Here is a 15818-nt window from a genome sequence, read left to right on the forward strand (position 1 = left end):
CGGTTACATAGAATGTTCTTCTATACAGGGATTTTGAGCACAAATTGGCCGGTTCCTTTGCCCCCATCAGCCCTGACATGGTGACCTTTATTTGATGAGAGCTTAGACCTAATCTTTATCGCACAGGCGTCTCCCGGGCTATAAAGAGCAGGTAGGATCCAGCATTAAATGAACGCCACCTCAGGCTGATGGGCAGAGCTCGCGTGCAGCCGCCTGTTTATGCGCTAAGTCCCTTCGTTCTATAGATATATTCTATATAGCGGTGATGCCGCTCATGATTCTTATCTTCAGTGCTCGCACACAGGCGGCTCTATTCTCTTGTGACATGTTCAGAGCTTGGGCTATTTATTATAACCTAACCCGGCTCTCCTCTTCTCCACAGCTTTATCCCTGACCTGTCTGGTGAGCTCCTTGGTTTTCATGATGTTCTCACACAAACCTCTGAGGCCTTCACAGAACAGCTGTAGTTATACTGAGAAGAAATCACACCCAGGCAGTGGCGTAGGAAGGGGGGTGCGGGGGGGGCGGTCCGCCCCGGGCGGCACAATGCTGGGGGCGGCCGGCGCTGCAGGAGAAGAAGATGGAAAAAAAAAAAAAAGACGCCCCTTTAAATCTTCGGGCGGCGCCGTCCGCCGCCACGACCAGGGCCAGCTCCCCCCACCCCCGGGTCCCGCCCCCGCCCCCGCCCCCGCCCCCCCCGCTCTATACTCACCTCTCCTGGTTCCTGCGGCGCCGGCAGCTGCAGCGTCCTCTGACTCTGCGACGTCTCAGAGCAGAGGGCGCGATGACGTCACTACTGTGCGCGCCGCTCTGCCTCTCTGTCCTGAGCGTCGCAGAGCCGGAGAGACGCTGACTGCACCGGACCTGCGCTGGGAACGGGAGAGGTGAGGATTTTACTTTTTTTTTTTTTTTCTTTATGTCTGACTGTCTGGGGCTGGGGCAATGCTGGACACACTGGGGCAATACTGGAGACCATGGGGCAGATTGCTGGACACACTGGGGCAGTACTGGAGACCATGGGGCAGAATGCTGGACACACTGGGGCAATGCTGGAGACCATGGGGCAGATTGCTGGACACACTGGGGCAGTACTGGAGACCATGGGGCAGATTGCTGGACACACTGGGGCAATACAGGAGACCATGGGGCAGAATGCTGGACACACTGGGGCAATACAGGAGACCATGGGGCAGATTGCTGGACACACTGGGGCAATACAGGAGACTATGGGGCAGATTGCTGGACACACTGGGGCAATACAGGAGACCATGGGGCAGATTGCTGGACACACTGGGGCAATACAGGAGACTATGGGGCAGATTGCTGGTCACACTGGGGCAATACTGGAGACCATGGGGCAGAATGCTGGACACACTGGGGCAATACTGGAGACCATGGGGCAGAATGCTGGACACACTGGGGCAATACTGGAGACCATGGGGCAGAATGCTGGACACACTGGGGCAATACTGGAGACCATGGGGCAGATTGCTGGACACACTGGGGCAATACTGGAGACCATGGGGCAGATTGCTGGACACACCGGGGCAATACTGGAGACCATGGGGCAGAATGCTGGACACACTGGGGCAATACAGGAGACCATGGGGCAGATTGCTGGACACACTGGGGCAATACTGGAGACCATGGGGCAGAATGCTGGACACACTGGGGCAGTACAGGAGACTATGGGGCAGAATGCTGGACACACTGAATACTGGAGACCATGGGGCAGATTTCAGGACACATTGAGGCAATGCTGGAGACCCTGGGGCAGACTTCTGGACATACTGGGGCAATACTGGAGACCATGGGGCAGATTGCTGGACACACCGGGGCAGTACTGGAGACCATGGGGCAGATTGCTGGACACACTGGGGCAATACAGGAGACCATGGGGCAGAATGCTGGACACACTGGGGCAATACAGGAGACCATGGGGCAGATTGCTGGACACACTGGGGCAATACAGGAGACTATGGGGCAGATTGCTGGACACACTGGGGCAATACAGGAGACCATGGGGCAGATTGCTGGACACACTGGGGCAATACTGGAGACCATGGGGCAGAATGCTGGACACACTGGGGCAATACTGGAGACCATGGGGCAGATTGCTGGACACACTGGGGCAATACTGGAGACCATGGGGCAGATTGCTGGACACACCGGGGCAATACTGGAGACCATGGGGCAGAATGCTGGACACACTGGGGCAATACAGGAGACCATGGGGCAGATTGCTGGACACACTGGGGCAATACTGGAGACCATGGGGCAGAATGCTGGACACACTGGGGCAGTACAGGAGACTATGGGGCAGAATGCTGGACACACTGAATACTGGAGACCATGGGGCAGATTTCAGGACACATTGAGGCAATGCTGGAGACCCTGGGGCAGACTTCTGGACATACTGGGGCAATACTGGAGACCATGGGGCAGATTGCTGGACACACCGGGGCAGTACTGGAGACCATGGGGCAGATTGCTGGACACACTGGGGCAATACAGGAGACCATGGGGCAGAATGCTGGACACACTGGGGCAATACAGGAGACCATGGGGCAGATTGCTGGACACACTGGGGCAATACAGGAGACTATGGGGCAGATTGCTGGACACACTGGGGCAATACAGGAGACCATGGGGCAGATTGCTGGACACACTGGGGCAATACAGGAGACTATGGGGCAGATTGCTGGTCACACTGGGGCAATACTGGAGACCATGGGGCAGAATGCTGGACACACTGGGGCAATACTGGAGACCATGGGGCAGAATGCTGGACACACTGGGGCAATACTGGAGACCATGGGGCAGAATGCTGGACACACTGGGGCAATACTGGAGACCATGGGGCAGATTGCTGGACACACTGGGGCAATACTGGAGACCATGGGGCAGATTGCTGGACACACCGGGGCAATACTGGAGACCATGGGGCAGAATGCTGGACACACTGGGGCAATACAGGAGACCATGGGGCAGATTGCTGGACACACTGGGGCAATACTGGAGACCATGGGGCAGAATGCTGGACACACTGGGGCAGTACAGGAGACTATGGGGCAGAATGCTGGACACACTGAATACTGGAGACCATGGGGCAGATTTCAGGACACATTGAGGCAATGCTGGAGACCCTGGGGCAGACTTCTGGACATACTGGGGCAATACTGGAGACCATGGGGCAGATTGCTGGACACACCGGGGCAATACTGGAGACCATGGGGCAGAATGCTGGACACACTGGGGCAATACAGGAGACCATGGGGCAGATTGCTGGACACTGGGGCAATACTGGAGACCCTGGGGCAGATTGCTGGACACACTGGGGCAATACTGGAGACCCTGGGGCAGATTTCTGGACACATTGAGGCAATGCTGGAGACCCTGGGGCAGACTTCTGGACACACTGGGGCAATGCTGGACACTGGGGCAGATTGCTGGACACACTGGGGGTAATATACTGGACACACTGGGGCAATGCTGGACACTGGGGGTAATATGCTGGACACACTGGGGCAGACTGCTGGACACACTGGGGAAAGGCTGGACACTGGGGCAGATTGCTGGACACACTGAGGGCAGATTGCTGGACACACTGGGGGTAATATGCTGGACATACTGGGGCAGATTGCTGGACACACTGGGGGTAATATGCTGGACACACTGGGGCAGATTGCTGGACAACATGGGGGTAATATGCTGGACACACTGGGGCAGATTGCTGGACAACATGGGGGTAATATGCTGGACACACTGGGGGCAGGACTTGAGGCATGGGCAGAATGTAGATACGGGGCATGATTGGAGACACGGGGCAGGATTGGATCATGGGGCAGGACGGATACGATGGAGGCTGGTGGGGCAGGATGGGGAGATCATATGGGGTAGAATGGATACTCATGAGGGCAGGATACGACAACATATGGCTGGAGCCAGGAATGAGATAAACGGGGCCAGGGTGGGGAATATTATTACCATAGGGGATAATTAAGGGATATTATTACTGCAGTGATGTATTTATTTTATTTTTTGAGTATACTGTTTTAAATGGGGGGGCGGTCCTGTTACTGTGCAGAGTGACACTATATCACCTTTTTTTCTTCATGTGGTGTAATGTAGAAGTTGTGAAAAATTAAGTAATGTGTTCTGCAAGCGGAGCTCGAGATAACTGTGTTATTTCCTGCAGAAACGAGTCCTGGCTGGAAGGAATGATGGCGGTCTGTGCTGGATGAAAGATGAAGGACTTCACCTAGAGACGTCACTGGTGAGTCAGTGTTACCTATACACTGACACTATACACTGTATACTATATAGAGGTCCTGTGTATAATGTCACCAGTGATCTCTGTATTACCTCTACACAGACACTGCATACTAAGTACAGATCTCCTGTGAATACTGGCACTTATGGTGATAGTATTGTGGTTTTTTTTTATTACTGATCAGTATTGTAGTATTCAGTCACTGTGGTGGTAATATGTGGTCTGGAAATGGTGCGGTGGTATTTGTCCCTTGTATGTAGTATTATTCGGTCACTATGTGGCCTGGTCATGGTGTGGTGGTATTAAGTCACAGGTGTGGCATGTGGGGGTGACACCATTAGGCCCAGTTTAAGTTCTACAAAACAGGAAAACCATTTTTGGTAACCTTTGTCTGTATTGAGCTGGGGGAGGGGGGGAGGGGGGGGGGGGGGGCGCCAAACTCGGGATCAGCCCCGGGCGGCAAAAGCTCTAGCTACGCCTCTGCACCCAGGGGGACACAATGTACTAATTCTGTGACTTCTGGAGGTGATTGGTCATTCAGGATATTATTTAGGGGCATCAGACCACAGGGGGCTGAACACTAATGCACAGAACAATATTCAAATGTATATTTTGTAAACAATTAGTAAATCTCATATCATTTCCCTTACACATCACTGATACTTCTTACTTTAGTTGATGTCACATAAAGTCCCAATAAAATACATTTGAGTTTGTGTAAAGGGCAAATATGTGGAAAAGATCCGGGGTGTGAAGACATTTTTAAGGCTCCGTATACCCTGCTCAGCACCACTTCTCCTGTCCTGTATACTGGGTGGAATTCTCAGAATCTGATCTGTGTTGTTACATAGGACTGCAAGTGTATTATTAAACGTGGACAATATCATTGGTCCCTTCTAGTAAAGTAAGGACACCCCCACTGGGGACAGAAATAACCGGTGACAAGAGATTTTCAGGAGAGATTTCCTGAATATCAATAATGAGAATCAGATTTCGCTTTTTTGCTTCTGAATTTTGGTTCAACAGAAAAATAAAACCGAAGAAACGAATGAGAGTAATAATAATAGGACTGCAGGTGACATCTACTACATTATCTGTACTCAGAGATATCACTGTTATCTGTGGTGTTACATAGGACTGCAGGTGACATCTACTACATTATCTGTGGTGTTACATAGGACTGCAGGTGACATCTACTACATTATCTGTACTCAGAGAGTTATGACTGTGTTATCTGTGGTGTTACATAGGACTGCAGGTGACATTTACTACATTATCTATACTGAGAGAGTTATCACTGTGTTATCTGTGGTGTTACATAGGACTGCAGGTGTCATCTACTATATTATCTGTACTCAGAGAGTTATCACTGTGTTATCTGTGGTGTTACATAGGACTGCAGGTGTCATCTACTATATTATCTGTACTCAGAGAGCTATCACTGTGTTATCTGTGGTGTTACATAGGACTGCAGTTGTAATCTACTATATTATCTTTACTCAGAGAGTTATCACTGTGTTATCTGTGGTGTTACATAGGACTGCAGGTGACATCTACTACATTATCTGTACTCAGAGAGTTATCACTGTGTTATCTGTGGTGTTACATAGGACTGCAGGTGACATCTACTACATTATCTGTACTTAGAGAGATATCACTGTGCTATCTGTGGTGTTACATAGGACTGCAGGTGACATCTACTACATTATCTGTACTCAGAGAGTTATCACTGTTATATGTGGTGTTACATAGGACTGCAGGTGACATCTACTACATTATCTGCACTCAGAGAGTTATCACTGTGTTATCTGTGGTGTTACATAGGACTGCAGGTGACATCTACTACATTATCTGTACCCAGAGAGTTATCACTGTGCTATCTGTGGTGTTACATAGGACTGCAGGTGACATCTACTACATTATCTGTACCCAGAGAGTTATCACTGTGTTATCTGTGGTGTTACATAGGACTGCAGGTGACATCTAGTGCATTATCTGTACCCAGAGAGTTATCACTGTGTTATCTGTGGTGTTACATAGGACTGCAGGTGACATCTAGTGCATTATCTGTACCCAGAGAGTTATCACTGTGCTATCTGTGGTGTTACATAGGACTGCAGGTGACATCTAGTGCATTATCTGCACTCAGAGAGTTATCACTGTGTTATCTGTGGTGTTACATGGGACTGCAGACTGCCCTTCCAGTGTTAGGAGCACTTACTGTCCGTTTCCTGTTTGCCTTACTTGTGTGTTCTGTATTTTCCGGGTTATTTCATATATTGCACATGATGTAACGACGCTTCCAGGACGGTTTACCCCGGGATTAGACTCCTCAGCTCACTGGAAATAATCGTCTGGCAGTTATATAGCAATGAGCATTATAGCAGAGACTTCCTATTCCACTAGAGGGCGCCAGCTACATCTCAGCCCTAGTGGTCACAGTGAGGAACTGCAGGGGTGCAACTATTAACTCCTTGTTTACTGGAGAGTCACATGAAGTGAAATGTAACATAACATTGTATAAAGTTTTCATACCCGACAAAGAGAAGGACGGACGTCCTCCCCAGACCTGGTCCATGATAGGACGAGACGTTTGGTTCTCTGAGATTGTATCACACAGTATTGGATTAGCTGCACGGCTCAGCAGTCAGTATCACATGTTAGGATTAGATACAGCAGCACGATGAGCTGCCAGTGACTACAAGTCTGTATGCTGCACCCAGGGTGCAGGGTTATTATAAGGAAGCGCTCCCAGCGAGGACGCCATATGAAATTAGTGTTATACGAGGGTCCGGTGTGGGCTCTAGAGACACCAAGTGTCCTGCACAAATCTGCTGCTACTTTGTGACAATGTGTCAGACTGGAGTCCGGACTGTGTGGCTGACATTGTTCACACTAGATACATTGTATCCACTTCTCAACTGAGAGCAGGACTGGAAACATGATAACAATTGTGTTCTGACACTGGCACAAGTTCTATGGTTACAATTATAAACATTCCATAAATTGTTACATTGTATTGATGCCTTAATATTCCAGCACTGATCTTCATTCTCTACACTCCTGCCCCTCATTCTCCACACTCCTGCCCCTCATTCTCCACACTCCTGCCCTTATTCTCCAGACTTCTGCCCCTTATTCTCCAGACTTCTGCCCCTCATTCTCCAGACTCCTGCCCCTCATTCTCCAGACTTCTGCCCCTCATTCTCAAGATTCCTGCCCCTCATTCTCCACACTTCTGCCCCTTATTCTCCACACTCCTGCCCTTCATTCTCCACACTCCTGCCCTTATTCTCCACACTCCTGCCCTTATTCTCCAGACTCCTGCCCCTCATTCTCCAGACTCCTGCCCCTTATTCTCCAGACTTCTGCCCCTCATTCTCCAGACTCCTGCCCCTCATTCTCCAGACTCCTGCCCCTCAGTCTCCAGACGTCCGCCCCTCATTCTCCACACTCCTGCCCCTCATTCTCCACACTCCTGCCCTTATTCTCCAGACTTCTGCCCCTCATTCTCCAGACTCCTGCCCCTCATTCTCCACACTCCTGCCCCTCATTCTCCACACTCCTGCCCCTCATTCTCCACACTCCTGCCCCTCATTCTCCACACTCCTGCCCTTATTCTCCAGACTTTTGCCCCTCATTCTCCAGACTCCTGCCCCTCATTCACCAGACTCCTGCCCCTCATTCTCCAGACTCCTGCCCCTCATTCTCCAGACTCCTGCCCTTCATTCTCCAGACTCCTGCCCTTCATTCTCCAGACTCCTGCCCCTCATTCTCCAGACTCCTGCCCCTTATTCTCCAGATGTCCGCCCCTCATTCTCCACACTTCTGCCCCTTATTCTCCACACTCCTGCCCCTTATTCTCCGCACTCCTGCCCCTTATTCTCCGCGCTCCTGCCCCTTATTCTCCAGACTTCTGCCCCTTATTCTCCAGACTTCTGCCCCTCATTCTCCACACTCCTGCCCTTATTCTCCAGACTTCTGCCCCTTTTTCTCCAGACTTCTGCCCCTTTTTCTCCAGACTCCTGCCCCTCATTCTCCAGACTCCTGCCCCTCATTCTCCAGACTCCTGCCCCTCATTCTCCAGACTCCTGCCCCTTATTCTCCACACTCCTGCCCATTATTCTCCAGACTCCTGCCCGTTATTCTCCAGACTCCTGCCCCTTATTCTCCAGACTTCTGCCCCTTATTCTCCAGACTCCTGCCCCTTATTCTCCAGACTCCTGCCCATTATTCTCCAGACTCCCGCCCCTTATTCTCCAGACTCCCGCCCCTTATTCTCCAGACTCCCGCCCCTTATTCCTCAGACTCCTGCCCCTTATTCTCCACACTCCGGCCCCTTATTCTCCAGACTCCTGCCCCTTATTCTCCACACTCCTGCCCCTCATTCTCCACACTCCTGCCCCTCATTGTCCACACTCCTGCCCCTCATTCTCCACACTCCTGCCCTCATTCTCCACACTCCTGCCCTTATTCTCCAGACTTCTGCCCCTTATTCTCCAGACACCTGCCCCTCATTCTCCAGACTCCTGCCCCTCATTCTCCAGACTCCTGCCCCTCATTCTCCAGACTCCTGCCCCTCATTCTCCAGACTCCTGCCCCTCATTGTCCACACTCCTGCCCCTCATTCTCCACACTCCTGCCCTTATTCTCCAGACTTCTGCCCCTTTTTCTCCAGACTTCTGCCCCTTTTTCTCCAGACTCCTGCCCCTCATTCTCCAGACTCCTGCCCCTTATTCTCCAGATGTCCGCCCCTCATTCTCCACACTTCTGCCCCTTATTCTCCGCACTCCTGCCCCTTATTCTCCGCACTCCTGCCCCTTATTCTCCGCGCTCCTGCCCCTTATTCTCCAGACTTCTGCCCCTTATTCTCCAGACTCCTGCCCCTCATTCTCCAGACTCCTGCCCCTCATTCTCCAGACTCCTGCCCCTCATTCTCCAGACTCCTGCCCCTCATTCTCCAGACTCCTGCCCCTCATTGTCCACACTCCTGCCCCTCATTCTCCACACTCCTGCCCTTATTCTCCAGACTTCTGCCCCTTTTTCTCCAGACTCCTGCCCCTCATTCTCCAGACTCCTGCCCCTCATTCTCCAGACTCCTGCCCCTCATTCTCCAGACTCCTGCCCCTCATTCTCCAGACTCCTGCCCCTCATTCTCCAGACTCCTGCCCCTCATTCTCCAGACTCCTGCCCCTCATTCTCCAGACTCCTGCCCCTCATTCTCCAGACTCCTGCCCCTCATTCTCCAGACTCCTGCCCCTCATTCTCCAGACTCCTGCCCCTCATTCTCAAGACTCCTGCCCCTTATTCTCCACACTCCTGCCCCTCATTGTCCACACTCCTGCTCCTCATTCTCCACACTCCTGCCCTTATTCTCCAGACTTCTGCCCCTTATTCTCCAGACTTCTGCCCCTCATTCTCCACACTCCTGCCCCTCGTTCTCCAGACTCCTGCCCCTCATTCTCAAGACTCCTGTCCCTTATTCTCCACACTCCTGCCCCTTATTCTCCAGATGTCCGCCCCTCATTCTCCACACTCCTGCCCCTTATTCTCCACACTCCTGCCCCTTATTCTCCACACTCCTGCCCTTCCCTGGGCAACTGGATATCATTCTACCAGATATCCCATGCAGTCTGCAGGGGCTTCATCAGAGAAATAACTCCCCTCCACCCTCCTCTGCAGTCCAATCCCTGCCATGCAATGTCAATTTGTCCTTGATGTTCTTCTTGGAGAGAAGTGACTTCTTTGCCGCCCTTCTTACACCAGGCAGTCTCCAGAAGCCCTGACCTCGCTGTGTGCAGATGCACTGACACCTGCCTGCTGCCATTCCTGAGCAAGCTCTGCACTGGTGGTGAAGTCATCCCTTAGCTGAATTCTCTTTAGGAGATTGTCCTGGCACTTGCTTCACTTTTTTGGGTGCCTTGAAGACTTCTCCACAACAATTAATCCTTTCTCTTTGAAGTTCTTGATCTGTTAAATGGTTGATTTGAAGAGAAATCGTACAAGCTGCAATATCCTTGTCAGTAAAGCCCTTTTGCGGCAAGGGAATGATGACTACATGTGTAATCTTTGAGGGAACCATTGTGTACAGTTGAAAACGATGATCTGAAGCACCAGCGCCTTCTAAAGCCACCAGTCTGCTCTTGGAATCCACCCAGCATGACAGAGCGATATCAGCTGCCTTGTTCTTGTTAATGCTTTCTCCTGAGCTAATGAGAGGATCACTAACATGATGGGAGCTGGTAATTCAGTGGATGATGTACTTGATAATGATTTTTCAGAAAATGCCGAGAGTAAGGCTGGAGTCACACTCAGCGTAAGACAATACGGTCCGTATATTACGGCCGTAATACGCTGAAAAGTCCCCAAAATAGTGGTCCGTAGCTCCTCCGTAGGCATCCTCCGTATGTAATCTGTATGGCATCCGCACTGCGTGTTTTTCTCGCAGGCTTGCAAAACCGACATACGGCTATACAAGGGATCCATGAGTAAAAAAAAAAAACAAAAAAACATATACATATATATATATATATGTCAGTAGACACATATATGTATATATATTATTACTTCATACAGCGCTAGATAGCTTTAAAGCCGGTAATTCAATTACCGGCTTTTGCTTTCTCCTTCCTAAACCCGACATGACATGAGACATGGTTTATATACAGTAAACCATCTCATATCACCTTTTTTTTTGCATATTCCACACTACTAATGTTAGTAGTGTGTATGTGCAAAATTTGGCCGTTCTAGCTATTAAATGAAAGGGTTAAATGGCGGAAAAAATTGGCGTGGGCTCCCGCACAATTTTCTCCGCCAGAGTAGTAAAGCCAGTGACTGAGGGCAGATATTAATAGCCTGGAGAGGGTCCATGGTTATTGCCCCCCCCTGGCTAAAAACATCTGCCCCCAGCCACCCCAGAAAAGGCACATCTGGAAGATGCGCCTATTCTGGCACTTGGCCACTCTCTTCCCATTCCCGTGTAGCGGTGGGATATGGGGTAATGAAGGGTTAATGCCACCTTGCTATTGTAAGGTGACATTAAGCCAAATTAATAATGGAGAGGCGTCAATTATGACACCTATCCATTATTAATCCAATAGTAGTAAAGGGTTAAAAAAACACACACATTATTAAAAATTATTTTAATGAAATAAAAACAAAGGTTGTTGTAATAATTTATTCTTCGCTCAATCCAATCACTGAAGACCCTCGATCTGTAACAAAAAAAAAAAAATAGACCAACAATATCCATACCCTCCGCAGATCTGTAACGTCCAACGATGTAAATCCATCTGAAGGGGTTAAAATATTTTGCAGCCACGAACTCTGCTAATGCAACGTTGTTCCTGACTGCAAAACGCCGGGGAATGAAGGTAAAGTAGGTCAATGACCTATATTTACCTTCATTTGCAGTGAGGCGCCCTCTGCTGGTTGTCCCTAGATCGTGGGAACTTTCCTAGAAAGCTTTCCTAGAAAGCTCCCAGGCTCGAGTTCATAAGAGGCGCCCTCTGCTGGTTGTCCTCATATGAACTCGAGCCTGGGAGCTTTCTAGGAAAGTTCCCACGATCTAGGGACAAACAGCAGAGGGCGCCTCACCGCAAATGAAGGTAAATATAGGTCATTGACCTACTTTACCTTCATTCCCCGGGGTTTTGCAGCCAGGAACAACGTTGCATTAGCAGAGTTTGTGGCTGCAAAATATTTTAACCCCTTCAGATGGATTTACATCGTTGGACGTTACAGATCTGCGGAAGGTATGGATATTGTTGGTTTATTTTTTTATTTTTTGTTACAGATCGAGGGTCTTCAGTGATTGGATTGAGCGAAGAATAAATTATTACAACAACCTTTGTTTTTATTTCATTAAAATATTTTTTAATAATGTGTTTGTGTTTTTTTTAACCCTTTACTAGTATTGGATTAATAATGGATAGGTGTCATAATTGACGCCTCTCCATTATTAATTTGGCTTAATGTCACCTTACAATGGCATTAACCCTTCATTACCCCATATCCCACCACTACACGGGAATGGGAAGAGAGTGGCCAAGTGCCAGAATAGGCGCATCTTCCAGATGTGCCTTTTCTGGGGTGGCTGGGGGCAGGTGTTTTCAGCCGGGGGGGGGGGGGGGCAATAACCATGGACCCTCTCCAGGCTATTAATATCTGCCCTCAGTCACTGGCTTTACTACTCTGGTGGAGAAAATTGTGCGGGAGCCCACGCTAATTTTTTCCGCCATTTAACCCTTTAATTTAATAGCTAGAACGGCCAAATTTTGCACATACACACTACTAACATTAGTAGTGTGGAATATGCAAAAAAAAATGGGGATATGAGATGGTTTACTGTATGTAACCAGGTCTCATATCATGTCGGGTTTAGGAAGGAGATAGCAAAAGCCGGCAATTGAATTACCGGCTTTAAAGCTATCTAGCGCTGTATGAAGTAATAATATATATATACATATATGTGTCTACTGATTATATATATATATATATATATATATATATATACCTATTCTATGTGTACACATTTATTCTACCTATTCTACTGTAAGCTGTCAGTGTGATTTTACTGTACACCGCACTGAATTACCGGCTTTTCTCTCTAACACCGCTGCGTATTTTTCGCAAGTCACACTGCTGGTCCGTGTGTAATCTGTATTTTTCTGGCTTCCATAGACTTTCATTGGCGTTTTTTTTGCGCAATACGGTGACAAACGCAGCATGTTGCGATTTTCTACGGCCGTAGAAAGTCGTATAACACTGATCAGTAAAATACGGCAGATAGGAGCAGGGGCATAGAGAATAATTGGGACGTTTGTTAGGCGTGTTTTACGGACGTATTTTCTGCACTCATACGTCCGTAAAACTCGCTAGTGTGACTCCAGCCTAAAACTGGAGAAGCGGATGATGAACATATGCATGTTTTACCCGATAACCATTTTTTTCCTAGGAATCATGTGTTCACAGGTGCAGGAGTGCTCAGCCACGTCGCTCTGCGGGATAGGATGGCTGAGGAACCCCTTACAGTAGCAAGCAATGGTGCTCAGGGAAATGGTGAGTGTTATGACGTGGTGGTTAAGAGGCCACACTGAAATGACCTGGTGGCTAAAACGCAACATGGAACGAGCTCTGAGAAGGTGGTATCTCTACTGACCGCAGTCCCTAATCCTAACAACACAACTAGAAATAGCCGTGGGATGTTCCTGACTCTCCCTAGACACCTCTTCACAGCCTAAGTTATAACTACCCCTAAAGAAGGAAATAGAAAGCTATCTTGCCTCAGAGAAAACCCCAAAAGGAAAGATAGCCCCCCACAAATATTGACTGTGAAAGGAGAGGGAAATGACGAACACAGAAATGAAATTAGAATTCAGCAAAGGGGAGGCCAATACTAAACTAGATAGACAGAGAGCAAAGGATACTGTGCGGTCAGTATTAAAAACTACAAAATCCACGCAGAGTTTACAAAAATGAACTCCACACCAACTCACGGTGTGGAGGGGCAAATCTGCTTTCCCAGAGCTTCCAGCTAGCCTAAAACAGGCATAGTGACAAGCTGGACAAAAGAGACAAAATGCAAAGCAATAGAGTCCAAACAAATGGACAAACAAACTAGCAAAACTTATCTTTTGCAGACAAGGACTGGCCATATGAGAAATCCAAGGGAATAATCAAATCCAACCAAGAACATTGACAGCAGGCATGGACTAAAGCCCAGAGCAGGTTTAAATAACAAACCCAGGCAAGGCGATTAGTGAAGGCAGCTGCTACAGCTACCTAACGGAGCAGCGGTTCCAGTCGAAACCACCAGAGGGAGCCCAAGGGCAGAACTCGCAAACACACCATTAGCAACCACAGGAGGGAGCTCCAGAACGGAACTCACAACAGGTGAGATGCATGGGAACCGTGAGGAAGGTGATGCCGTGCAATTGACCAGTGCCACAGAGGAAGGTAACTGCCCCATAAGTAGCACTACTCCTATGATGTTGGGGGTGCATGGGAAGGTAGTACCCATAGCAGCGCCGGCTGATGGGTCTGTGCCAATCCCCGGGGAGACAGCCTACATAGCTGCTGTCACCCACAGTCAAGAGTGCCCGGAACGCAGATAACGTTCTGCCTTCTGGACCCTCCTCGGTCACAGACGTGACCGAACCAGAGGTGGACCCAGAGCAGGTCCCAGAGGGTTCCCGTTGGGAAGGGACCCTGACGTCGCTTCTGGCTTCCCCTAGTCAGGAGTTTCAGGCCGCTCTGCGCACAGATGCGAGCCTAGAGAGTTTGAGATAACTTGCCGAGACACCCACCTCTGTGACTGATAAGGAGAGGGTGTTCTGGGAACGAGGGAGGTTGTACCGGGAGACAGTACCCGTAAAATCGAAAAAATGTGGTTGAGGGAAAGACAGCTGGTCATCCCGTACCAATTCAGGGTTGAGTTGTTGCGGATTCCCCATGAGATCCCGCTCGCTGGACACTTGGGGATCAGCAAAACAAAGGCCCGGCTGTCTCAACACTTCTATTGGCCTAAGATGGGGACAGATGTGTCAAACTACTGCCGCTCCTGTATCACTTGTCAAAGAGTGGGGAAGGCGGGCCGGCTCTTAAGGCTCCCCTGATCCCTTTACCAGTGATAGAGGAGCCTTTCCAGAGGATCACGGTGGATATTGTGGGCCCGCTGGCCATCTCCAGCAGCTCTGGAAAGCAATACATCCTCACTGTGGTAGTCTACACTACCCGGTATCCAGAGGCAGTGGCTCTGTCCTCAACTAGGGCAAATAAGGTGGCGGATGCCCTGTTGGCCGTCTTTTCACGGGTAGGATTTCCCAAGGAGATGCTTACTGATCAAGGGACCCAACTCATGTCTCGCCTAATGGAGGCTCTCTGTAAGAAAATGCAGGTGAAGCGTCTGGTATCGAGTGCGTATCACCCACAGACCAATGGCTTGTGTGAGTGCTTCAATGGTACCCTCAAACAGATGCTACGCATGCTGGTCGAGACCCAAGAGAGCAACTGGGAGCGGTACCTGCCACACCTGCTATTCGCTTACCGAGAGGTTCCGCAGGCATCGACGGGGTTCTCCCCCTTCAAGCTCCTGTATGGCAGGTGAGTCTGGGGACTCCTTTGGTTGATAAGGGAATCCTGGGAATAGGAGCCTAACCCTTCTGAAGTGTCCATAGTGGAGTATGTCATGCGCTTCCGTGACAAGATGCAGACCTTGACGCAGTTGGTGCATGACAACATGACGCAGGCTCAGGCTGATCAGAAGCACTGGTACAACTAGAACACCCGGGAGCGGACATACCACGTGGGTCAAAAGGTGTGGGTGCTGGTCCCCGTACCAAAGGATAAGCTTCAGGCAGCCTGGGAATGCCCATACGTCATCTACCATCCATGAAGGTTCATCACGAACATGAATCTTACGTCCTACCAGTCTGCAGCTTGCCCAAAGATGGGGAGGAAGACCCCCTCCTAGACATGTTGGCCCAAGCCAATGCCGGTGGGTCCATTGAGGATGTGGAGGTAAGTGCCTTGTTAACCGAAC

General features: G+C 49.6%; 1 protein-coding gene across 1 annotated transcript in view; it reads right to left on the reverse strand.

Moving 5' to 3' along the window:
• Positions 1–15818, reverse strand: part of PDE2A (phosphodiesterase 2A) — a 633083-nt gene that overhangs the window by 577700 nt on the left and 39565 nt on the right. The gene's annotated exons all lie outside the window — the stretch shown is intronic.

Source organism: Ranitomeya imitator, chromosome 3 (genome assembly GCF_032444005.1).
Source record: "Ranitomeya imitator isolate aRanImi1 chromosome 3, aRanImi1.pri, whole genome shotgun sequence".
In the NCBI taxonomy this organism is placed as follows: Eukaryota; Metazoa; Chordata; class Amphibia; order Anura; family Dendrobatidae; genus Ranitomeya; species Ranitomeya imitator.